Source organism: Aythya ferina (assembly GCF_964211825.1).
Source record: "Aythya ferina genome assembly, chromosome: 10".
NCBI lineage: Eukaryota > Metazoa > Chordata > Aves > Anseriformes > Anatidae > Aythya > Aythya ferina.
The window spans coordinates 6774103-6798329 of NC_140306.1; the positions used below are offsets into that span (position 1 = coordinate 6774103).

The 24227-nt window shown below is 42.7% G+C and overlaps 1 long non-coding RNA gene across 3 annotated transcripts in view; it reads left to right on the forward strand.

The window, feature by feature from the left end:
• Nucleotides 1-3515: 3515 nt before the first annotated feature.
• Nucleotides 3516-24227, forward strand: part of LOC311441986 — a 63489-nt gene continuing 42777 nt past the window's right edge. The window contains exon 1 of one of the 3 annotated variants that reach the window (XR_014696381.1): nucleotides 3516-3670. This is a non-coding gene — a long non-coding RNA (uncharacterized lncRNA). The remainder of the gene's footprint in view (nucleotides 3671-24227) is intronic. The other 2 variants (XR_014696382.1, XR_014696383.1) reach the window with 2 other exon arrangements.

A 24227-nucleotide genomic window follows, 5' to 3' on the forward strand; every position in this document is an offset into this window, starting at 1 on the left:
ACATAAATCTGGTATGCTGTTCATTAGAGAAGGCTAAATCCTTTATCATCCATACCATGACAAAGTCTGAGTGGTTGCAGCAATGTTCCATCATAGATTGCATCTCTTGAACGTAATCACCACAAACTTTTCACTTTCTGGAATAAACAGTACAGCTGAAATGTGAAAATATTTCTGCAGACGCTGCAGTGTCACTGCAGTGAGAGAACAACGCTGCGTTATTGATTCCACTGAAATGCTTCTTGCAGAGCAAGCATCAAAGCAAGGCTGTTTTATCAGTTTACATTTTTTAAGCGGAGAGTTTATTTCTTGCGTAATCCTCCTCGAGGCGCTCTGGTGGCTGAGCAGAACCCCTGCCAGAAGCATCTGCTTCCTGGTCTGCAAATGTAATTTCTGCTCCCCTCCTTCCACTTCTGGCCTGGCTTCTTGAGTTCTCTCTCTGTGCTGTTGCTGAACCCGATGGAGGTGTTTTTATTTTTAATGCAGAAAACATGGATTTAAGGGATTCCTAAGTTTAGACAAAAATGGTTGCTTTGCTGCTTTGAGATCATCCTCACTATGAAAGTGTGCTGGAACAGCTTTCTTCCTGTGCAGAGGACCATGCTGGGGCCAAAGTCCTGTGTCCTGCTTGACTTTAGGACTGCTGCATTGCCCTTCAGCTGTCTGTTCACCAGTCCCTCTAGCTGCAGAGTAGCTTTGACAGAAGTGATCAGCTCAGGTATTAGAGGCAAGCTGGTTTCCACAGCCAGGTCTAACAGTAGGCAGAACGCTTTAATGCAGGACTGCTGCAGCATGCCATCCTTCCAGGTCCCTCTCCTTCTCTTCTGCAGTGTTTTAGATATGAAAGTCCTTTTTCTTTGTAAATATTCACAGATAATCACCTAAATATTTGGATATTTGTCTTTTTATTTGTGGTAAAACCTGAGTGATGTGGACTGAACCATACTTATGTGATTGAGTAGTGTCCATCTCCTGTGCTCTCTTACCGCCTATGCCCTGGTTGTAAGACTGAGCTAAGATTTAATATTTTAATATTTTAGATATTTTGGTTTACACCTGGTTAATTTAGTATCTCCCAGCAAATAATAGTTCCCAAGCTGAGAAATGATGTGGTATCTATGGCTACCCTTATTTCCTACCCCATGTTGAAAACCCCAGAGTCTGGTTGCTGTGGGACTGGCCCTTCTGCTCTACTGACAATGTACTCAGCAGCTTCCCCCTTGTCCCCCACTTTTGACTGGGGGCTGCTTTCACTTCTGCAGTTGTTCTTCTCACCCCTACCGCCACCTGGATTGTGGGGTTTTTATTTTTGGTCCAACTTCTGCCACTAACATCTATTTTTGCTCTCTGTGGAAGTTTCAAGGAGAGAGAACTAGCGCAGCAATTCTTTTTCAGGACACTTTGTTCCTAAGTACAGGGAGTTGTAAAATTGCTGATAAAGAACTAGTTCATTCATAGCTTATGCCAGAAATGACTGCCTTCTGTCAAGGCATGGTCTTCATGAAAAAGAGCTGAGGATTGAGAAATGCAGAGTTGTCAATTCTGACTCTCTCAGTTCAAGTGGATGCTCTTTTGCCTTGAAGCTCTATCTTCAATTATTTCCCTCAGAGAGGAATAGGCAGGTTTGGTCAAGGCTGGGCTTTGCTCACTGTTTTAGTCTTTAACAACACTTGCCCAGTGCCATTTCTCTGTTGTGGACTATAATGACCAGAAGTGAAAGGTTATTTTCTGAGCTATTGTAAATGGCTGACATTTCAGCTCCTGCTTTGTGACTGAAATGTTGTGAGAAATATTTTCTGAATGTATTTCCCAACAGGACAGTAATTCTGTATTTACTTCTCAAGATGCAAAAAGGTGTTTTAGGCCATGAAAGAAAATACTCCGAGACTGAAAAATGATTCTTGGAAATAAACAGTCATGCTGGTTTTATGAGCTTAGCTTAAATCAAAGTAAGTTACAGGAGAGTGTACGTCTCCCTCTTCAGCAAAAAATCATCTTGTATTTTTTGCATTCAGCATAGAGACAAAGATTCATTTTCTTGAAGAGCTTTCTATTTTGTATACTTAACATACTTGTGGAAAAACAAATTATCTAGGGGGTGGTCTTTGGTTTTGTTTCTATTTTGCTATCTTTGGTCCCACACGATATCTCTGGAACATCAGGAGATATGTCATGACTTCAGGGAGGATGGTTTGTGGTTGTGTCTGGTTACAGTCACCTCAGGGAATCTAAACAACATTACAGGACATGGATTATTTGTAAAAAAAAAAAAAAAAAAAAAAAAAAAAAAAGGCATGTTAACCCAAGCTTCTGTCTTTTGTTACTGCTTCTGGTTTTATTTTTGTGGACATTTTTGAAGAAATTATCTTGACTATAAAATTGCTGTCTGCTTGGCTTGTGGCTTCTCTCTGAGACTTGCCATGAGGGGCATAATTAAATTGGCTGGAAGACCTGAAAAGGGCAGATGATGTGAGGAGGTGCCCTGTTTGTCCAGGTCTCCTTTCCAGAGCCCTCTGTCCTCAAGGTATCAGCTAAGGTTGTGTGGAAACAAGAGGCAGTTCAATGCATAACCCTGAATGAATGCTGACTATTTCCTATTGAGCTATATCTGCTGGGGGAGAGACCCTGGGAAACTTCTGGACAAAGTCTTCCAAAACGCTTGTTCTGGTAGTTTCCGTGGCTTCTTGGTAGGGCCCTAGCTAAGCTGTGAGAAAAATGCACATCAGTGTTACGTTCCCACACGTCTTCTCCCCTCTTTCTTTCTGACTTTGGTTTTAGATACGTTAGGAGCCACTCTTCTTCAAGGTAAGGCAGATACCAAGAACAACAATCTTTCAGCCAGAGCAAACAAAATTATAGTCTTCCAACCAGGGTAGGGTTCTTGCTGTCTCAAAGATCAGATGCAACAGTTATATAGTCACCTCACTGTCTTTAGGAGTGAAAAATGACAGTGAAATTGTAATGGCTGCTTTGTCTTGTGCCATGTTAATTTGGTAAACGTGATTTATGTGAACTCTGCCAGGGGCTGTGCTTAACAGGATGTGATCTAGGAATTCAATATTTATATACAATAGCGTGTTGGTATATTTGTTCTGATTCTTTTTTTTATTTAAGCATGAGCTTTAAAATACCTCACTTTTTAAATGACAACAAAAGTCTGTGCCTCTTTTTGTTACTGATACTGAGGAAGTAGAAGGGTTCTTGTGTCCTAAATCTACAAGAAGCTGTGCAATTCATCTTTGCCCCTCTGCAGGGTCTGAAGCTGAGCTCTGACCTAGCCTTCTCCTTTGCAGAGTTTTGCAATAGAAGTAGATGCGGAACAGCTAGACTCTGGAAGAGGAAATTCTCCTGTCACTAGCGAGCTCTGAGAGACTCTGGGTCCTCCTACAAGCTCCTACTGGGTCCCTTGAAGTTGGTTTACACTTTTAGACATATCTAGTTATGTTGCAAAGAGGAAATGGCTCTTTACCCTTAACAATCCATGCAGATAAGGATCGCTAGCTGCCAGAGAACCTGTTTTTCTGAGTAGTGATGTAAAGCCAGCAGGACTGGTGACAAGGGCTTGGCTTTCCTAGGCAAGATTCATCCCAGCAGAGTGTGGTACACAGCAGTCAACAGCTCAGACATTGCTGCGGCAGAATAACCACGAATCTGGGGTACTTCGCAGCCTGTGAGTACTGCAGAGTCTTTTTGTAGCTTCTAGCCATGGCTTTTGGGTGGGGTCACTAGACATGATGCGATTAATTTAATGGTAAAATTACAGTAGCAAGTGTGCATGCTTTACTCTGTTTGACAAAGTAATAGGAGCCTCGCTACTGCACAGGGAGTTGAAGCCCTCCTAGCTGTGCCTTGTGTGTGTTTTTAAAATAATTAAATTGCAGGGCTGCATTATTCCATAGAGATGATCTCTGCTCAGAAGGAAAATCAGGGCGTAATGTAAATATGTACAATTGTTGCAGTCACTGGGTTATGCTGATATAGATTTAAGCAGGGTCTGTACATGCAAAAAGAAAACAAGTGTGTCTAATCAAGTTCTATGTTTTTTCTTTCTTATGCTGCTATTCAGTTGTATTGGCTTCAGCAGTAGGCTTCAACTTCTCTGTGTGTAACAACTTCAAACAGTGTGTGTTTGCAATAGGTTTCAGCCAAGCAAGGCTTGCCACAACTCACAGCAGAATTTCTGTCGCTGGGAGAAGCTGTTATATTCACATAGGGAGAGATATTAAGTTAAAAGTTGGAGGTTTTATTTGTTCTCAAGTCAAGGGTGGAGGTTTTCAAAGCGGCACAGTGGACCAAACTTACTGTCCCCCATTACTGGCATGTGAAGTTGTTGAAAGCAGGTGAAGTACCAGAAGAGTTGGGAAATCTGCAGTCCATTGGCTGCACTAACAACACTGAGAAACATCTGCACTGCCAGTCTTCTCAGTTCTGCCTGCTACTGTTAATTATTTAGAGCAGAGCTAACACTGGAGCCTTTTTTTCTCCTCTTACATGCATAAACATTTTACTGGCAATTTGTAAAGATAAGTGCATTTTAAGATGCAAGATTCACTTTCAGAGACTTTCAGATATGAGTGAACACAAAATGATCTTGCTATTTCACCAATCAGTGTAAAATGCTGCCTGTGATTATTTTTAATAGAGATGTTAATCTCTTGAACTGCTTGAGAAAATGTTTCAAGTGCAACATATTGGTGCATTAGAATTAAAGTACTGAGCAGCACAATGTAGTGCCAATGTTAGCTTGCATGTTTGATGGCTACAGTGGGGATCAGGCTGGGGATAATACTGCACATACGGTCTTTCAGCTCTTCCTTTTTTTTATTCTTATTCCCAGAAAAAATACCAGGCATGCAGAAAACAGTATCATTTTCTCTCTCTATATATATATATATTTTTTTTCTGGTTACAATAACACGTTTTATGTATTTATAGACTTTGTACAATGGAAACTAAAAGCATTTGTCATAGACTGAAACATGCAATGAGTAATGCATTGCATCTCAAAGTAACAAGATGTTCTATAATTTCTAAAATGTTCCTAGTAAGTCATATATGGACGCATATCATTAATTAGAGGACAGGTCCCTCAGGGTTTTTAATCCAGGATTGGGTACTTCTGTTCTTTTTGCTTGGAACAATCCATTTGACTTTTCTATTGAATTATTGCCTCTGTGTCACTTTATTCTCTGAGAGCAGTGCTGTAAGGACCACTTTAGTGATAGTCTGTACAGTTAATTAAGGAGCAAAGGTTCCACAAAAGACAGGTGTTAGGTATTGCTGTTTGTATGTTGTGTGTATGAAATGCATGCACCAGACAGGACTCCAGACCGTGAGTTGTGCTGAAGTGTCATCAGCCACACAACTTTTCCAGGCCCCCAGAATGGCACTCGAAGGTCAGGCTGAATCATTCCAATAAAGCACTACCTTCACCAGGTTACAAATGCAGTCTGCTTAAGGCAAAGCATGTGATGAGAGATACAGTCACAGTTAGAAATGACAGCAAAAACCTTGAAAACTTCTTACTCAATTGCTCTGAGACTATATTTTAAAAGAATCTACTACAGTTATCTCTGGTGTGCTCTGTTTTTTTGAAGCAGCAACAATGAAATGGTGAGTCTGATTGCAATGAGCATCATGACAACAGTTTTCTATCTGAAGAACTAGCTCAGAGCTTGATCATGCCAAAACAGCAATGTTTTGAATGTCTCCAACTTTACTTATTGATCTACAATAGTGTGCTGAATCTGTTGGATGAGCAAGGAGCTACAGCATCCCTCAGATTTGTTGATTAATAAAACGATGATCTGTGTTGTGAAAGGAAAAAGGAAAAAGAAAAGAAAAAAAGAAAGGAGAGCCTTTCTCTAACTGCTTTTGATAATTGAAAGTTGGAGGCAGCATTACTGGCTGGAGTGTCCCCCTGAGGTGTCAATGAGAGAAAACAACATATTTCATACAGAAACTATAGTGCGAAATAACCATGGAAACAGTATCATTTGAGCCTGCCAGGTGGTGAAAACAAGATTTTGTCCTCCTCATCTCCCATTATCAGAGCTCGTGTGTGGTAGGAGGAAAGCGGGGACCAGGCAGCTGGACAGCAGCAGGGCATGAAGGAGCTCAGGTCTGTGGAGCAAGGGAAGGTCTCTGTGGTGTGTCCGACCTTCTGCACCCAGACTATGGCTTGGGCCAGGCCCAGAGGATCATGACAGTTTTTCCAGCAGTAGAAGGAGAATGCGTGATTGCGTGGCTGGGGGATGCTTAGTGCTCTTGATGTGCACTCCATCCTTGAAGGATGGCTTACTCAAAACCTATGGGAGCAAGTGCTGAAGGAGGAAAAACTCATCTGAATATCCTGGGCATTACTAGATAAGCAGGAGGGACTCCATTGCTCATTTGCACTGTATTCCTAATAGAGTGTATAATCAGGAAACCTGAGGATCTCCTAACCCATCCACTGACAAAGAGCTCTCGGCCCCCTCATTAAAGTGATGGAATGAGAGCTGCAATCAATTATAGGAGAGCTAAAGGCGATGAAAATTAGTTCCACTGGGGATTTGTCTTCAAATTTTCTTTTGCCTGCAAAAATCAGATTACGACATAAAATCCCTGAGGAGAGAGGGGAATGAATCAGAGGAGACCAAGGCATTCATTTTATAGCAAAGAAACAATTGAAAAGGAAATAATGAAGGCACAGCCCTCCCCAGACACAGGACATCTGTCCAGTGCAATGGGAGATGGGAAGGACATGGAGAGGACTGAATATGTGCCAGCTGTAATACCAAGAGAGCTGAAGAATAGGAGGACACTTAAGAGGATGGACAGCAATGGTGCATGGAAGTACATGTACCTTCAGAAAGTCATAGAGTTCAGGGGGAAAAAGATAGAAGAGTTTGCTTAGAGAACCAGTCAGGTCTAGGTCAAATCACCGAAAGCAGACACTGGTGAGGTGGATCAGGATAACGTTGTTGCCAGAAGGAAGATTACCCAGCGAGAAGGGATAGTTTTGCTGCTCACACAGGTTCTTCTTCAAACAACAAACTTTCTCCTGCATTCAGTGAATAATGGTTCTAAAAGGCTTTCTCCTAACCTCCATGAAGTTATTGGACCTGTCTGTATAACTTAACAGAGCTAGTCTTGTGTGAGGCAGTTAAGCATGTACTGGGTTAAGCCAGTAACTCCAGCTTGAATAAAAATGTTCTACCCTTGTTCTTTTAAATATCTGTAAGACACTCATTTCAAGGTGCTTAAAAAGGGTAAGTTTCTAAAGAGCAGGACATGACAAATAGGTCTGTAGGGACAGAAGAAAGAAAAGCACTTAGGAAGACAGAAGAGCTGATGAAGATCTCAATTTCTCTGTTCAGAAGCCAAAATTTCAAGAGGAGTTTGATCTTAAATAGTTTTGAATTAGATTTTATTTCTGATTAATCTGTTCCTTGATATCACTGCCTGGCAAAAAGAAGTCTGTTAATTCTTTCAAGTGGCACTACAAAATAAACATTTCCATTTGATTCGAAGGAGTTAAACAATATGGTCACACTTGAAGACACTATATTAAAGTGCTGACAGATGTCCAGGTCCACTTTTCTCCATAATTAAAGAACTACTTGAATAAAACCTGAAAGGTTGTTGCCAGATCTCTTCTTTCAACCTTCTTTCATTACATTTGAGGTTCAGATTCCCTATAAACCTTGGCAGAAACTTGAGAATCACGGTTAAATCCAGGCTATATTTGACAAATAGAAAAGCATGGCTGACACTCGTGGCCAAGTGTACATGGGGTTTTATGACTTTTTGCAATGGAGACTTCAGTCATCCTTTGTGGTGGTCTTTGAAAATTAGCTTCTTTACCCCTTTCATCTTTAGCATTAAGGTATATGTAAGACTTGCACTATAGTTAAATATTGCTGTTGTTATTATTCCTAAACAGAAAGTTGAAGTGTTGCATCCAAAGCTTTCATCAAAAATATTCTGGTTTTCATTCATCTGGTTGTTGCTCAAATTTGAAAACCTTTTGCTATATTTATTTCAAAAGCTCATTTTTGAAGTAAAATATCAATCACTTTGTTGTGGATGCTCATTCTAGCAATTCAGCCAGTCTCATGTTCTTTGAACGTGACCACATTTCACACAATTCCATAGAAACACCTATCTCCTCTACTGTGATCAGAATCCATCACACTTTTTCTGCTGTATGACCGTGTAGCAAGGTTTTATCAACCAGAGCTCTGTTGTTTTATGCCTATTATTTCATATGAAATCCCTGACTGAGTCTTAGTGACCCTTGCCTCTTGTTCCAGCTCTGTCGGGAGTAGGACTTACTTTTCTCTGGAGTTCAGCCCTGCTAGAATTTGCACTTCTCCCTGGACTTTAAAGTGCTCCTAGCATTGGAAGAGGTGGGTCTGGGGAATTATTTCTAAGCAGGTAGTATACTGTATATTAAATTAGCTACTACATATTAAATTTTTGCAATAAGTGGAAGGTATGCTTCTTTTGGCAAATGTGGATTAGGTGCATAATATGCTCTCTGTTCCCTGTGGGGAAGAGATGATGTGACATCCCTGGAAGGCAAGGCAACAATCACTGAAACCAGATAGAAGACTTGTCCTACGTGCTGAGCAGAAGGGCTTCTAAATTGCTTTGTTAGTGCTAGGATGTGGAACAGACAGTACTGTGGCAGTGCAGGAAAAGCAACTAAGAAGTCACGTTTTCCACTGTTCAATAATAATAATAATAATGACAGTGTATTTGTGAGCTACCTGGGAGTGCATAACTTCAAAACCTTCAGAGCTGAGACATACTGGGATTCCTTGCCATGATGTCATACTAAGTGAATGTGGGATATATACAGCATGTGTTTATCTCTGTGTAACCCATTATTAAGACAGAAGAGATCTTCTGCTTTTCTAAGGTGAAATCTGCCCTTGACTGTCTCAAAGACTTAAGCATGAAGTGGGTAAGGGGCTGAACCCTCTATCCAGTTGTGAACTGTACTGGTAGGAAACATTGTGTGATTGTAGTCATCCCATGCTGGTTATTTCTCTGCAGCAGTCTTGCATGCCTATGTTTTATTTTAATCAGGGCTTTGCTGTAAAACTTGTAAATTATCTAATTAGATTTGTACAAACTGTTCTTCTGGAATAAACTGAAGTCAGTTGGCCTTTGGAGAGGGGTTGTGTGGCTGAAGTGATTTATATTTTTGTTTTTAGGGCTTCAGATTCACAAAGAAAATGTGTGTGCTAAACTTCAGTAGATGTGGAAATAGTGTTTTATTATGTGTTACAGTAACGTTACCATAAGCTTCCAGCATCTTCTGTGTGCAGTGGCAGAAAGTGGAGTTTGTGTGGTAGGATTTGCAGTCTTCTAAAACCTATATATGTAAGACTTCTCTCTGCAGTGCCTGACTAGAGTGGGAGCATAGATTGTGATTTTGCATTAAGTGCCTTGCATTTAGGTGGCTGAAGTTAGGAAGGATTCATCTCTGGCTCTGCTGCTCCTGTGTGGAAGAAGGATTTCAATTGCAAAGGAAGAATGCTGCTCAACAGGATTAAGAAGGGTAGCAGTAGGGCCTAAAGTGTCTTCTGGGCTGATTATTGAAAGCCACAGGGATAAACTTCTGGTGATTTTAATAAGATAATGTTCTTCTTCTAAAACCAGCTAACTCCAGCTGAGCCCGCTGAGGTCACCTTCCAGCCAGATCTGTCTGTGGAAGGGGAATGGTGCCCTGAAGTGGAGGGAAAGGATTGTTACCTTGAATAAATGTGCAGGAAGTAGGACTCTGTGAGGAAACTTCTACCTGGGCAGCTGATGGCAGAATTTGAGCTAGACTTTTCTCAGGCCAGGCGTGCGTTTGAGAAGTAAACGAGTGCTTAATGATGAAGATTGAATACCAATTCCTCTCACTTTCTTCTGCCACAGTGTGATGCCGTCCACATGCAGTCTGCTGTTTCTGTGATTTAACATCAGCTTCCTCCGCCTCCCCTCTGCTGTCAGCTGTGGCATTTTCCAGATCCCTTTCCAGGATTTAGCTCGCATTCTGAGCCTGAGCAGCCCTGCCTCTCAGCCCCACGTTAGTGCGTCTGCCTCGGGTGGGAGATGATATACAGTAGTCTCCTTTATTTACAGGAACATCTCCTTAATGAGAAATGCCCTCCAGCATTTCCCCCAGAGAGCCAGCTGCCTGCTGTGCTCGCACACCCCACATCCCAGGACACCCACAGAAAGGGCATGTGGATGTCTCGCTGTCCTGGTGAAAAATGTTCCCAATGAACGTAAATTTAGTGCTGGAGTTCATAGGTATATTGGGATCCGTGGTCTTTTTGTGTGGTTTGGAGTGCTGTGCTGCTCTCTGCCTCTGAAACAGGGATTTGATTTATAGTGGTTCTCTGTGAAAAACAGTAATACACGATTTATAACGGTATTCAGCCAGCAACAATGATCTCCCAAGTACTCATTTAAAAAAAATGTATATAAAGTACAGTGGGAGGCTCAAGCTGTCTGTTGGATTCAAGGCCATCTCTGCCATGCCGTAAGCACTTGTTGGCAGATCTAGAGGGGAGCTGGGTTTGTTCCCACAGATTTGGCAGGGGCACCTCATAAACACTGACAGACCCTCTGGGAAGAGCTGCGAGCCTTTGAGCTCCCTCCCGAAGGGGCTGGGTGGGTGGTGGGGTCTTCCTCCTTGCCCTTCCCTCCTCACCAAGTGCCTGTGAAATTTGGACCTGGATCATGGCCTGTGTGCTCTGAGGGCAGACTTGGTCTGGCCTCTGCTTTTGGAAGCTGCAGGTCTTGCTTAGGTTAGGCAGGCTCTGCTGAAGAGCTGGCCCGTAACCCCTGCATGCATTATATATCATGAGTGTTTGGATAAAGCCAGATGTTTTCTAATTTCCACTAGTGCCCTGGGGATCGCTGTGCTTCTGGCTGCCAGATCAAGTGGGTTGGGGCTTCTGGAGGCTGCTTGGGGTTGTGAAGAGTGGTTGCATGTTGTTGTTCAGTGGTTTCCTTCATCTTGCTTTTCTGATAAGACCTCTCCTTTTCTTTCCACTGAATCCCCTCCCTTGGCATGTGGGTAGGATCAGAGTGGGGATGTGTAGGTGTTTGTTACTGTCCCTCTCTCCTGCCCACTCCATTGGTGCTAGTGCCTTGTCCTAGGGGAACCAACCCCTCAGTATGAATAAATACCTCTTCAATAAGGGAAAAAAAGCGTTTTATTCTCCTTGATGCCAAAGATGTATGCTCACAATAGCAGCAGGCAGTCACTGCCTGTCTCTCTCTGCTAGCATCTCCTTAGTCTGATGTTTCTTAGGTAGGGGGTTTGGCCTCAGTGATGAATTGCTCTCCAAGATAAGGAGCTGTGGCATTTTCTCATCTGACTAGGCCTAGCAAGTTTCTCCCATTAAGAATATTTCATTAAAACTTTATCCCAACGTGCTTCAAAGTGGTCTTGTCATAACAGTGTCCAGATGTGTCTTTAAAATTGTCTTTATCCTTTGGTTTTGATAACCTTCCTTGGCAAGCTACCCTCTGCGCCGAACACTGCATTCATTATCGCAAAGAGTTCTGCTCGAGTGCCCGGGTCTCTCCTGGTGTTTTCATTTTTCTAGCGAGAGGTTCAATAAACTGGGAAACACAAACTTATTTCATGTTGGCCGGGGCTTTAGATTTATAGCTCTTTGGTCAGGGACCAAACAAGTTAAAATAAAATGCAGCCCTTTAGCCTTATCTTGCTGGTGAAGCACTGTCTCTGCAGAGGCTGCATTCATCCTCTTGTTTCTGCTGCTTTAGCTGGCCGTTATTCCCCCTGCCTTCCCTATTCAACGCCTCCCAGCCTCTTGCACAGCAAAGCTCTTCTTTCCCATGCTTTGACTGAAACTTCCTCCCGTCTCAGCCGTGCTTTACCAAGAGGACTTTGTCCTTTGCAGTAAAGGAAAGCCGCAGCTCCTCGGCCCCGGCTGGTGAAGCCCATGCTGAGAATCCTTGTTCCAGCACAAAGCAGCCTTCCCCGGGCGGGCAGGCGCAGCGGCACGCACACGTCATCCGTGCCGTGCAGGGCCACGGCACCGCTTGCCCTGGTGGGATGCCCTTTGTCCAAGCACCCTCTGGGCCTATTTGCATTCATACGTGGAGTGGGAAAGTGTAAGGACTTCATGAGAGCTATAACCAATAAAGCTTCTCAGGGGATGATTCCTTCTCAGGGCCTATGTTTGCAGTTCAGGGGGTTGTATTTTTTTCTTTGCTTGCAATTACTTCTCGTGAATACTTTAAATCAGTCTTGCTTTTTTCTTTTTTGCTCTGTTTGGAAGGCATATTTTGAATTCTCAGCAGGAATTTTTTTTATGGTACTCTACAGCAGTCCCAGTGTAGCAGCCGCAGATAAAGCAAATGTTTAATCTTCATTTTTTTAACTCAGCAGCAAACATTTTCTGGTATTTTTATTTTCATTTTCCCCTATTATACAAATATGTATAACAAAGGCTGGTTATTTTCTTTCTCCTATCAGAATCTTTTATCGATTGTTGCTGTTGTTTGTGAACCCTTGCTGCATCCTGGATTCAAGACTGTTATACATCAAAGTATTGTGTTGAGTGACCTGGGTGCTGAGATCCCTTCAGCAGTGACAGGGCTGGGCTTGTAATTGCAATTTGCTTCAGCAACGACACACATTATTTCCAGGGGAGTCCTTACACCAGCTGGGTGTAGCATGTTCCTGCCACCTCACATCTGTAGCCAGCAGCAGTACCAAGGGTTCAGCAAGCTGCGTGCCCTCATCCTTACGTATCTGCAGATGTGAGTTGATGATATGCTTGTTGTGTCCTACTCTGCTTCTCTGATTAAGCTTTCCTCTCATAAACCTATTTCTAGTGCAAATGCTGTGCTCCTGCACGTGTTCTTGAATATTTTTTCTATCATTAGTTTATTTATTTGCAATATCAGGCCTATCTCTGTGTTGAAAATTCAGTGCCTAGAGATGTAAAATAAGTTATCATGAACTTTTCAATAGTGACTTAAAGCATAAATCTCAGAATTCAGATCTGTCTTATCTTCCCTGACAGAAAAAGATGACATTACTGGGGAAAAAAAAGTAGGTAAGAGTGTAGTTAAGGAGTTATGGTTCTTGATTGCTTAATGCAGGAAGATAAGAATTTCAGATATTTTCAGATTTAGTTATTTTCCAGTCTATCATTAGCCACTTGAAATGAATCAGCATCCTGTCAATGATGAAGTCTTGTTCCTATATTGCAAGAACTGTATGAGTCAATTTGAGGTGAAGCATGGCACTGACTACTGAGATAGCAAGGCATTTCAGCAGAGAAAATGTGGTACCTGGCTCAGACCAAGGCTTGGATGAAAACTCATTCAGTCTCTTGCTGCCATAATGCTAACCACACTTCAGCCCAAAGCTCTGCCCATGGCAGTGCTGTCCCCCTGTTTGTCCCCATGGCCCACAACACACTACTGAGGATGCAGGCTGATGCAGAGCAGGCAGCCCATGCTGCTGGTGCTCTCAGGAAGGGCTGTACTGACTGGTGCTGGAGGAAAGAGTCTGAAAGTCCTGTCGACTTTCAGAAAGACACATTTGATGCCTCTAATTATTTTTATTTTTTTAAGGCACCGTTTTTTTTTTTTTTTTTTTTTTTTTTTTTTTTTCCTGATGGTTACAATATGACATAGTACTCTAATAGTTGTAGTGGGGTAAACATCACTCCAGCTATGAAGCAAGCATGGCTCAATGTGGGGCAGACCTCCAAGCATCCAGCACGGGACAGCCCTAATAGCAGGGAGGAGAAAAAGCCTTGGGTTGCTCAGCCTTTCATGCGCCCTGCAAAATGGTAAATTCTGTGCATCCTTTTTCCTAAGTGAAGAAAGAATCTGACTCTCTAATTACCTTTCATCAATACCTGACTTGATTTGGGCCTTAATGCAGCAAAGGTTTTTAAGCATGTTAAAGTGGTTTACTTAATGAGGTCCTTGGGTTCTAATTAAAATATTCCAAGAGAGTTTTCTTTGCTGATTTGGGAAGTGTTTCTGAATTTCCAGACAAAATGTGGCTTTGTTTGTCTCCTTCACCTTGACATGCCTCACAGAAACCTATTATTGCTTGAAGGTATTTTGACCACTTGTCTCTAAGTATTCAGGCAACAAAGCTGTTCTGATATGTAGGTATGGTACACCTCCCTTTGTATTTGGTGCCAATGGACTTTGTGGTGCACTGTTTTCTTGTTGTAGACAAGGAAGAACCAAGCATGTCTAGTTTCTGCTCTTTGGGGATGTCTGAGCCTCCTACACCTCTGACTCCCTTGTTACCTCTCTGCCTGTCCTATTCTGGCTTCTCTCCTTCTGGGTAATTTAGTTCTAAGAATTACACCCATTCACTTTCAAGAAATATTTCAATTTTCAGTTGAGACTTTTTCAAAATATTTTCAATTCAGAAAGGATGCACAGGCCTCACGCAGTCTACAGTCAGTCGCCATATTGAGTTGGCCTCTAGACAGTGCTTTTCCCTCATCCCTATGTTCATCTTCTCCATTTAGACTGCAGGGCAGTCATTCACTCTCTTTTCCAAATGACTGTGATTTCAGATGAGCCCTACAGGCTGCTGTGTGATGCAGAGTAATATTTGCTTTAATTTAATTAACCGCTTGTGTTCTTCTGGTGTGTTGCTTTCTGCTCTGAAGACATCTTGTGTTGGCAGGCAGGCTGCTGCTGCCCAATGACCCTGTGGTGCCAGAGAGCAACTCCTAACCTTTTAGGAGGGGTAGTTCAGGCAACATTAAAGAGAGTATCGTGATGTGCAGTATATCCCTTCTACAGTAAAGCTGGATAATTTATAACCCTATAGAACATTTTCAGTGAGGGTCTGTATGCTTTTAAAGGGAGCTTTATGAATCTGCTCAGTTTTTATAGAACTGAATGGGTGTTGTCCATGTTTAAAACTTCATTGGTCATCTTCATTGTGACAGAAAATTGAGTTTCCCTTTTATTAGTCTATAATGGTGGCTGGTATATGTCACACCACTCACAGTAAAAAAAAAAATAAATAAAGTCTACTTTAAAATTGGAGATTGCTGTATTTCATATTTCCACTGCCCCAAGGAAATATCTTAAAATTACTTTACTGTTTTTGAAAGAAAAATATTCTGGCTGGTTTTGGAACTGAAGTGGACTGTTTTATCCCTATTTCACATTAAGGAATCTGAGCTGTAAGGAAGAGATGCTTCTGAGCTTATCACAAATCTGTGGCATTGAGCCACAAATATAAAGTGCAGATGAATGCAGAGAAAGTCTCTACTAGGAAGTGTGGAAACAATTTCACTGCTTCCCTCTGCGTACAATGACCTGTGGGCATATGAGACAGGCAACAGAGGGCATCCCAAAGCAATTGGTAAAGCCAAAAACCCCTAAAGTGACAGCAGAACATGCAGGTAGGCATGCCCACCAACCAGGAGATGCCTTGGATTTGCAGGTTGCAGCTCCTGAGAGCAGCGTTTCCTTCTCCCTCATGCTCAGATTCCTTGGTTCACCTTAGGCCTTGCTCCACCTGTGCTGAAGGTGAGAGCAAAGCTGTGGCTGAGGGTCACAGGGCAGGATTGGTCCTGCACGTCCCCAGGTGGAAGGACAGGTGGGTGGCTGCTGCTCCACCCCGCCTCATTTCCCCAGAGTGCAGGCCCTCCAGCATCCAGGCAGTCTTGTTACTTCTGTGGCTTTGCGGTATTTAGCAGCTCTGTTCCTCAGCTGGGACTTTGAGGTATTGCTGTGGTATTATCATAACCATCACAGGCAAACAGGCGAAGGATTTGGGGCTCAGCAGAGGTTTTCTCTTGGGTTTGGTCACTGCCATCTGCCTGTGTGGGTTCTGTTGCCGCAGTCTTGTCTGAGCGTGCAGCAAGTGTCCGCCGTTTACTTTTGGGACTCATTGAACATGTTGTTAAATTACTTCTGCAGGTTAATTGAGGAAGCTACATGAGCTCAGGCGTTAGAGCAGCTGAGTACTAATCCCCTCTGTGTGTTCTGGAAGCCCAAGGTGAAATCAATAATTATGCTGTGTTTATCTCCTTTACACACATACTGCCATGACAGGGCTGGTTCTTGCCAGTATGGACAGTGTTGCTTGGGCTGTTCTGTGGAGGTATCTGTTAGAGGAGGCTACAAAAGAGTAAAGCACAAACCCCATGAAAAACACTTTTATAGAGTGAGCTGAGATTAAAATCAGGCAGGTTGTAGAGGAAATGATGCCTGGGTTAGTATACTTTAATCTATTTTAGGTTTACATCACTAATTAATCTCTTCTATGGTTCATATTACCGCATGCAAGTGCATATTTGTAACGTGATAGTTTGCTCTAACTGTTAGCATATCCTTGTAAAATAAATAAGCAGCATCCTTCAGAAAAAGACCTGTTTTGGGGAGCTTTAACTCTTTGAAAACACCCCTGCCTGATGCCTGGTATTTGTGGTATGAACCTTGTACATCCACTATGATAGAAGATGGTGGTTTTCTCTATGGATGAAGACATTATGGTGCAAATCCCCTACAGGAGTGAGTCAGAGAAAGCATGGAAATGTCAGACTGTCCAACTCCTGGCAGCCAAATTCTTGCACAGCCCTGGAAGGATCCATAGCTGGATAAAATGTTTTAAAACTGATTGGTTTGCTCTGAGAACTAAACACTTCGGAGGTCTCACTTCATCTCCTGAGCATCTCTTTCACTCCCAGCTGTGGTGTCCAGTGAGAGGTACAGGACGGGAGCTGGTCTGTAGGCACTGGAATATTCCAGCTTCCAAAAATAAAGGCATTGATGGATCAGATGTAAGGTTATGTCTGCTCACACAATGGGGCTGCCTACATCCTGGCAGATGAATGGGACTGTGGCTGGCAGATCATGGGATTAAAACACTGACACCTAATATTTTATAAACGTCGAAGGAATGAGATTGATGCACAAATCTGGGTAATGTAAATGCAGAGGCTGTGTTTAACTGAGCGGTAGGAAAAAGGAGGCTCCCTTATTTCTGACAGGCTCTTAAAGAGGCTTTGCAGATCCTGGGGAATCATTGATATCTAGCTGGAGGGAAGCTGAGAAAAATGAATTGCTGCTGTGCAAAGGGGAGCTGTTCACTGCGTTGACTGCCAGTGGTGTGGTGTGCAGCGTGCTGCCTCCTAATAAAGAGAAGAGGGAAACAAAGTGTGTGGGTGAGAGGCATGACAAATTAAACCTCTGGATAACCCCACGTCAGTAAATCATTTGCCCCAGACACTGGTCCTTGGTGCTTCAGCATGACATGAAATCTTGTAAAAGCAAGACTTTACACCCTGCTTATTTGAAGCTGAAGCTTTACTTAAGTGCATGAAATAGATCTTGGGAGAACTCTGCAGGGCCATTACGTACCACAGGCTGTGCCTGTGTGTGATGTTCCAGTTGAAAAATCCTGTGACTGGGGTGAAAGGAGGAAATACCTTTGACATGGCATTGGGGCGCGCCAAAAGTTGTGTGTGTGTTATATTTAAATCCTAACTAGATAGCACCATCCTCTAGGGACCAGCCTCAGTTCTGCACATTTGTGAGAAGCTGAGCAATGTCAGGTCTCTTTTCAGCCCATAGTACATGATAAAATGGTTTAATGGTGAAAAGCTCTCATTAGTCACTAACTGGCTGATATAACTATTGCTATGTCCTGGTTACAGGTAACGCAACATTCCCAATTAAGTTGTATACACACACCAGAATTCAGTCAAAGGGCACTTTGGGCAACCTCTCCTCTGCCCCCAGCACTCACCCCTGCTGCTGAGCACAGCAGAGAGCTAGAGCCAGCTGCAACACATGTGTTTGGATTTGCTGCTTTGCACTTCCTTCAGTGCAGGGCAGAAAAGGAAAGGATGTGTGTGTGAATGTGTGCACTTTCAAGCACAAGGAGGAGTTTTGGTAACTGTTAATATAGTTTTGTTAGCTGACTTTAAACTATTGAGCTTTGTATTTTCGTTTGGACTAAAAGGCTTTGTAAAAGTTGGTCTGGATTTTGGTCTCTTATGTATATCTCTGATGTTGTTGTTGTTGTATTTGCTGTTTGTATTGCAATAACATTGGGGACCAGGATCTTATGCCTAGAACAACTGCAACTAAAAAGAAGAAAGAGAAAAAAAATCATTTGGTATTGTTCTCAGTAAGGCATCACAACACAGGTAGGCTTTAAGAAGCATGTAAAGGAAAGTGGTGTTCTTATAAACTGTGATTATAAACATCCATGCATGCTGCCTGGGGAATTTTCTAAGTGGGAAATCAAGGGATGAGATCACTCCACAAAGAGAACTGGGTCTGCGGAGAAATGGTAGGGGAGGTCCTTTGGCCTTGAAGGGGACCCTGTGCTGTGAGGTAAGGGGATGAAGCAGAGCGAATGTGGATGTGGTGCTCTGAGACTGACAGCAGTGCTGCTGGGAGTTTGCCATTTATCTACATCTCTGTTTCTCAATCTTTCAATCCATCAGTCATCTTAAATATGAAAAAGAAAGGAAGTCTCTAAGACAGATTCCTGTAAGAGCACAAATTCTGCTTTTTTTCTGGGAACCACCCCCCTCTTTGACTGCATTATTTGTGTAAAATAAGCTGTAAGTCTGCGGTGCAGTTTATAAAACCCTACTCCTGGCAGATGGGCTCTGAAATGTGCTCAAAAATGCAAACATTTTTCTGCTTCTCACATCTTTTTCTGATAGTGGCTGCTTAAAAGTCTGAGGCAATAAAACATGGCTTGCAGCTGAGGCTGTAATTGCAGTGTATTACTGCTGTAGGGCATCTGAGTTTTGCTGCATGGAAACAGTTCTAGGTAATTGCATGCATTTCCAAAACAGTGTTAAATTTCAAATCCAGATGCAATGACCAATGCTCAGACTCTCGTAGACCCACCAGCTCTAGCCTTTGGGTTTTCGTCCTAATGTCCATATGTAAAATAAAATGCTGCAAGCAGCTACCTTGTTTATAAAGCACTGCACCAACACTTCCCATCCAAATGTTGAGATGTTGAATTGTTTGTGATGCAGGAATACTGATAAAGACAAAGGGATGGGGCAGATGGGCACGGTGTCAGGCTGCTGTGACTGCATATCCAGCTGCACCAAAGTGTGAACCATCGCAGGCAAAGGGAGTCAGGCAGAGAGATGTCCTACTGAAAGCTCAAGCAAAATTGTGCTTTGGAGTTTGTTTCAATTCTAAATGAAAGATTGACCTTAAAATCGATAAAGTGAACTTTCTCACTTTTTACCACTAGTCATTTTGAAACTACAGAGACGAGGCAAATGGAGGGAAAATGAGAAAATGCAGGGTCTTAACAGGGTTTGGAGATCAGCAGTAACTGAGAGCACAGCCTGGCTTGGGGGATTGCTGTGGCACATCAGGCAGGCTCCCATCCCTGCCTGCCCCGTGAGGCTGCAAGCTGAGCGCTCTCCCTGGCTCTGCCTGCGGGCACTGGTGCAGCCGTGGCTGTGCCTGCAGAGCTGCAAAGCTCATGACCTTCAGCTCACTCTGGGGCTTGATCTCCCCACTACTGTAGGAGAAGCTTTGTCTGGCTTATTCTGCTCAGTCAGCGCAGAAATGTGCACATCCCTTTTTTTCCTCTTTTCTCCAGCTTGAGACCGTTCTTGTCTTTAAGCCTTGCTGAACAAACGAGACACTGTTCACTAATTCTGAGTGCTGTTTATTAGCAAAACCCTCTCCTTTTTCCCTTGTAGCAAAGAAAGTTAATTGAAGTAACAACTGGTTTAACACTATCTTATTTAAAAAAAAAAAAATAATCTAATAAATGTTTAACATTTTAACAAAGTTCAGTACATGCTCCAACAGTACTGCATCTGTTTTCCCTGCTTTTTTTTTTTTTTTTTTTTTTTTTAAGCTTGGCATACAAAGTACCATTTAAATACCATGGTGAAAAGGGCAAGCATTCAATTTAATGCCTTTGAAATTATTCTGGAATTAAATCCTGGGCAATATATCTCAGCCGAGCAGTGTTGCATGTAGCCACATGCAGCTAATGAGCCATCAAAGGCAATGCTTTAAATCCACATGCATACAGTATGCCGATCCTTTATTTTTGCTGTCATAATACAAATCACCAACCTTAACTCTAAGTCAAACACAGGTAAAGGGAAGAAGGAATAAAATAAAAAGGAAAAAAAAAAAAAAAAAAAAGAGGGAGCAACTTTGTGGCTAATTGGAAAGAAGTTTGAAAAAACAATTGGGGTTTCTTTCAACACCATTAATCACCTCTGCTGGAACATCCTTCACAACCAAAGTTTTTCTTTTTCTTGTCGTTATTTTTCCTCTTTAACATGGTACAAAATGTACATGCTCTTTGTTGCTCTTGAAAGCTATTTCCCTCATGCTGTAGCGGAACGGCTCAGAGCATGGCCCATTACAGCTCCCTTTGGTCTTGGCTGCAGGTTTCTGCCTTCATCTGGTGCCCTGAACTCACCAGTAAGGATGTGGCCACCTGGCGAGTTGCTTGGGGGAGAGGATGCTGCTTCTTTTCTGTCCAGCTCAGGGCTGAGACCTTGAGAATATGGTGCAATGAAATTTATAAGCCAGCACGGGAGGGTTCTCTGTTTACAGAGGAGAAACACGGGTTTTGCCAGCCTTCCCAACCTGCTTTCTCCCCCCAGCAAAACAAACATATGTGACAGCTTCGGATCCATGCGGGTTGCCTGCAGGCTGCTTAATGGCCAGTGCAAAATGAGTGGTGGCTGTTAGCCAGCTCCATAACAGCAAGCGTTCACCTTGCTAAAATCCTTGAAGGAGCTGGGAGGAGGAGGTTCTGCTGAGGGTCAGCCAGGGCTCCTGCAAACCTCAAGCATCTGCTCTGGGGAAAGCCACACCAGTGGCCTTGGCCACATTGATTTTCTCAGGGATTACAGGGAGAAAATTAAGGTTGTCCCCAGCCTCATTTCTTTTTTGTTGAGCAGTTTGCCAGCAAATTTTTAAAGGTGAGATGTTGCTGCACATAAGCATGCTGGTAGCCGTGAAGTGAGGGGCTTACACTGTTCGCTTTTGAACAGTTTGTGTTTTGGACTGCTTCATGGGGTAGATTTTTAATGACTTGCATCAGAAATCCTTTAATTGCATGATGATGACGAGCAGGAAAATGAGCAAGTGGAAGAAGTACCCGTTTGCATTAGGTGAGAGGTTCTTGCTCCTTGAAATGCCCAAGGTAGTGAAAAGCTGGGAGCAGGGTGAGGTTGTTGTTGCCTCTGTACGGGTGCAGCAGCATGGCACAGAGGGATTAAGCTGTCCAGAACTGGTGGGGGAATGCCCAGCCCAGCCTTACGCACAGAGGCGTGTCAGAACACTGTGCCTCTGTGTCCACATGCTGCTCCTGTGGAGCCACGTGTGTATGTACATCACGTACATGTGTGGAAATGTGCTTGTTCTCTGCAAACAAAGTGCAGCTGCACTATTCTCAGGTGGTGACTGAAGAAGCCAGAGCTGGATTTTGGAATTATGATAACTCTTTAAAACAGCAAATGATCTAGAAAGCAATAACGAAAAGCACTTTGGCGATTGCAAAGATCTGTACAAGTCCTTCAGCCTGCTGTGTTAAGCAGGGTATTCCCAAGTTCTCATCGTTTATCTTTGCAATGCAATTTTTGAGCAAAATAATGTTTGTGCATTCTTGTTTAAGTGTTATCATCAGTTCTTGCTTGCAGAGTGGTTAAGAGGTTATAACATTTACTGAGCTCTCAATTTTCTTTCTGTTTTTGATCCCCAGGCAAGATGACTCAGATTTTGTGAGATCTTTAACTTTCTAGCAAAAGAGATATAGAAAATAAATCAAGCTTTAATAATGTAATTAAAGTAACATTTTCTATTTTGAAGTGGTTTTGTTTATATGATTATGCATGTTCATATAACATATACAGTTCTTTTTTTTTTTTCCTGTGCTGGAAATTTTCTTCATAGTGTTTGTGTGTGGGAAACATCAATGGAGGCTGGTTATCTTTGTATTCAATATACATTAATGGGATGAATAGAGGTATTTTCCCTGCACCATTACAAATATTTATAAACTACACATCGGTGCAATTTACTTTAAAATGTATTTTCTCTTGCAGGGGTTTCCTCTATTTGTCATGGTATTTATCCAACTGGGAAACACTGAAAAATGGGAATGTGTTAACACAACAAGCTAGAAGGATACAAATCATTCTTTCTTGCCACTCTGTGGGAATAATTAGAATATTTATAGATCTGGAAAGCTGTCAGGAGTCTTTAATATGGGAGAGCAAAACCACTCTCTTTGTGCAGATACCATTTCTTGTTTTGACCTGAACATCCATCAGGTAGGAGCTGTAGCGCCAAGGAGACTGAGTCAAATCAGATATCTATACTTAGGCTAAATTTGTTATTATTTTTTTTTTTCTATTAAAATTACAATAAAGCGGAGCAATGATGCAGTGTCCCACAAGAATAACATTGTTTAAAGCACATGTCAAAAAAGTCACTTTAATATCACATCTTGGGGGACTGGCTTTCTTGCTTTTAGAAGCCGCTGTGCAGTTGCACGGGTCAAATGTGAGACCTGCTTGGCTGGCTTGTCTCATGCAGCTAGTGGTGTTCCCTGTGTGACATTTAGCAGCATTTTCCAGGCCTCCCCAGTGGTTGCTTTTTGCCAAACTGTTTTATGTGGAAGGTGGGTAGGATTTTATGAGAAGTGAAAGAGCACTGATAAGACAAAAGCTGAGGTTCCAGTGAGCCCCTCTCACTTATTGAAGCCAACTGATGCAGTGGGGAGAGGAGGAGGGTTAACACGATCTGGTGGGAAAGCAGAGAGCAGAGAAAGCACTTCAAAGAGGAGGCTGAGCAGGGGTCAGCAGCAGTGTCAGGTCCAAAGAGAAATGGAAAGGGGAAAACCTGAACTCCATGCGCCTCTCCTGACAAAGAGAGCAGTGTCAGGCACTAGAGGGAAGAGTGGAGGTCGGCTAAAACGGACACACAGGAGGGAAACAGAGGCTGGAAAAATCTGGGAAATGGGAATTCATCGTGACAGAAGAGAAAGAAGAGTATCTCATAAAAAATTAATCAAAGCTCTCCTGTTGTATTTTGGTTTTTGAGTTTGCAGGAACAAGGTAGGAGCAGAGCTCCAGAAAGGGAGTGGGAGTGTGCACATCTTGCAAGAGGAGATGCGAGGCTGGGTTTTAGCATAGCTCATTCTTCAGACGACTCTTTCATGCAGAGGTCGTATTTGAACCTTTTGTTGTTGTTGGCTCTAGGACTGAGGACCTGATTCTGACTGGGGTGAAAATTCCCTTTTCTGTCATTCAGTACCAACATAAAATAAAGCTGCCAGATAGATCCTTGATTCTTTATTCACGTACAGCCAAAGCAAATCAATAAAACATACTCAAAGACCCACTTGGGATTATAGATGCTATACAGCCTGCCAGAATATTAAGTGTTACCATAGTATTTTGTTTGAAGATGTTTGGGTGCGAAGCAACCGTGTCCTATGGCAGTAAATAGTCACGTAAGAGTTAGAAAGATAACTATTATAAAACGTCCCTAATAATATTGTCTTGTCTAAGGATGGAGACAAAGCAGTCACAAACTAAAAACATAGCGCAAGAAGGATGGATTGCAGTTGCTTCAGTGTGCATTAAATTCAGTTCATGGGGAAAATAAACAAACAGAAATGTTTCAGGTATGACACAAGAAGATGACTGCTGTCTACTACACCCAGCTGTAGAAAGTAGGTTTTGGGGCTTCCTCCGCAGCCTGCTTTCAGCTTTATGGCAGGAATGATAAGGAACACCTTCAGGAGAAGACTGATTAGCTGATACCAAAGCAGAGATACCATTCCTACTGACTTGTGCTGAAGCACTCACCCCTGCCTGGTTTGCTGTCAAGCTGCTTGGTAAGCTGCTGGTGAATTTGGATTTCTAATATCTGCTGGCTTGGAGCCTCCTGGCCATTCTGGCTCTGCAGGGTGAGCTTAGACATATCCTGGGCTGAGGGTACCCAGCTCCATGGCTTCCTCGAAGAGCCACCAGCTTTCTGGCCCCCTCTGTGTCTGTGTTCACCTCTGGCCTGAGGCGAATACTTTTCCACCTGTTCATGGCAAATGCAATTGCAAAACATCTGCTTGACGGGCTGTGTAGTGGAGAGTTTTGGAATTTAGTAGGTCAGTTTAGTGTGTCACAAGTGCCTCTTCTCATACTTCGGTATTATTTTTAATCAAACTGTTAAATAATAATGCT